General features: G+C 39.5%; 1 protein-coding gene across 3 annotated transcripts in view; it reads left to right on the top strand.

The window, feature by feature from the left end:
• The first annotated feature begins 2,445 nt into the window (after positions 1-2,445).
• Positions 2,446-2,500, top strand: part of LOC138057066 (uncharacterized) — a 4,520-nt gene continuing 4,465 nt past the window's right edge. For 2 of the 3 annotated variants that reach the window (XM_068903079.1, XM_068903078.1), the window contains exon 1: positions 2,446-2,500. This exon is cut by the window's right edge and continues 41 nt beyond it. The gene's annotated coding sequence lies outside the window, so the exon portion shown is untranslated. The other variant, XM_068903080.1, reaches the window with a different exon arrangement.

Raw genomic sequence — 2,500 nt, 5'->3', positions numbered from 1 at the left:
GGTCGAGATTGTTTAATTGTCGGAGCGCAACTGAAGAATCACTGAAACGAAGGCTTAGGCTTAATCAGTAAACGAGTGCTATTTTCTTCACACAATCTCGTGAAAAGTGTAGTTAATCAAACCGTAAATTGAAAGCGAAAATGTTAAAGAGTGCTTAGACATAATCACTGCAACGAGCGCTATTTTCTTGACACGATCTCGTGAAAAATGTATTTAATCTAATCGTAAAATTCACAATTGATCACGACTTAATCCGCGAGTCATGCTTTAAGAACGAGAAATACTGTTTTGAATAAATTACATACTTAAACTTGAATTTATTAGTTTTCTGCGTACCTCGTAGCAAGAAGCTACGCAGAACTTTATTCGAGTGGCAGGGTACGTGGGGCTTTCGTCAGTACCATTTACACAAACGTCGCACATTTTTTAAATGATTTTTCCTCAACTGTAAAGCTTTTCCGGCGTCGGAAAAAAAGAACTTTCCCCCGCACAACTGGCATTTATTCAAAACAGCACATGAGCTTGCGAAAAACCAAACTTCACTAAGTGCCCCGCGAAATAAGCCAAACGGAGCGTAAATTGCAATGCCGCAACCTTTTTTTAGTAGCCAATGAAAATGGTGTACTGTCGAACTTTACCAGATCTCACATAACTTTGCACTTAGATCAGGTTTGAAGAGGAAACAGGCATGATCTCGGAAATGGCCTATTTTCTTAAACTTTGCAATGAGTTTTGTCTTAGCGTGCCAATTACTCTCCAGCAATAAAAAAATGGGAATCACCTAGTTCGTTTTTGTGAAATACGCGTTTAAAGATAATATATAGCGTTTTTTTTGGTGGCTCATTTGTTTCCATGGTAACCTATTACGTCACATTAATGAGTGCATCTGGTTAAGCATTTATTGGTGTTTCATAATTTATGGTATCATAACATTGCAGTTAAAGTGCCCATAACAAAAAAAAAAATTCCAGTCTACTTTGGCAGCCACCTCGGGCCTAAAGTCACCGCACTTCACTAGAGAGTGTCGTGACCTTTGCCGTGATTATTCACAAAGTTTACTAAATACTTTGCATCATAGAACAAAAAAAAAAACGTACGACAACAGTACAAACGGTAAAATACGGTGGCTCATGGGGGAACAAAACCAAAGATTCGGATTTTTGTTTCTGTCGCAAGGTTTACTACACTGGCGATCGCAACATATAACTTGCCGATTGCAAACTTAATAACTTGCTACACGCAACTTATAACTTGCGATCGCAAGTTTTAACTTGGCGCGAATACAGCTTCTACCCTTCAGGAGCATAGCATAATTGATTTGTTAAGGCGGGTCGGATAAAGGAAACCTTAAAAGCGGGGGGGTTGTGAGAGGCGCACACACACAGGGGGGTGGGAAACAAGACATAGACAAGCGACGAGTCGGTTGCCCTCCAACCGAACTGATGTGGAACTCGGCGGTTATAACTTGTCGTCGCGAGTTATAATTCATCGCAACTTATTAACTTGCCATCAGCAACTTATAACTTGCGAATCGGCGACTTATAACTTGCGATCGCGACTTATACTTCGATCGGGCGACTTATAACTTGGCATCGCAAGTTACTAACCTGCGATCGCAACTTAGAAGTTTGCGATCCGCGACTTACAACTTGTAAATTGCGAGTTAGTTTACCAGTATCAGTTACATTGAGGTGCATGCGATGGGTGGGGGGACTACGTAAATAGGAATTTGCGTTGACACTTTGACGCAAGCTAGTGTCGTTGATAACGGCAAATAAGCCAATCAGATTGTGAAATCACCATCAAGTTGATATCCATCCCAAACTGTAGTGCTTCGAAGATGTCGCGCGAAGTTGTGTTGGAGAATGACCGAATTGACGATTTGGAGGAGTTCGTTTAATGTTTTCTGATATTCTTGGTCCTTTCTTCTTTCTAGAAAAGTCGTTGTGTAACTTTCTCATATGATAACCGATGGACTTAATCGGCTAACTCATATGTCACTATTTTATTCAAAAACGTCACCGGCCAAAAGTAATTTCGATATAAGACGCTTTAGACGGCCCAAGAAGGCGAAAAAAACACCATACATGAGTCGATTAATGTTCACTTAACTTTATTGGGATATTCAGACCGAGATGTGAGTTAGATGTGCATTTTTCAGAGCTTTATTCATAACCCTGATATATTCTCTTCGTTTCATACAAACATATATTACCAGTCGAACACATAGAGTGGTCTGGCCTGTGCGTTTACTGACAAAATTGATAATAATTATTATTATTTGTTATCAAAAAGTTTATTTCCAAACTAGCAACTGACTTCATGTACTGTTCAAGAGTAGGGCAGTTCCACTGTAGTTGTTTTCATTCAGGATTTGGGGAAGAACTCCAACTGTTCCCTCAGGATGAAATGAACTATTTTGTAATTGTTATATCTTTCAGACTGTTATGAAGAGCGAAGTACTGATTACCGTTTCAGGCAAGAGTATTTGAATCACTTA

This window comes from Montipora capricornis, chromosome 7, assembly GCF_036669925.1.
Source record: "Montipora capricornis isolate CH-2021 chromosome 7, ASM3666992v2, whole genome shotgun sequence".
Taxonomy (NCBI): domain Eukaryota; kingdom Metazoa; phylum Cnidaria; class Anthozoa; order Scleractinia; family Acroporidae; genus Montipora; species Montipora capricornis.
Note: the sequence above shows the minus strand (reverse complement) of the source record. Positions and strands in the feature narration are given on the sequence as shown.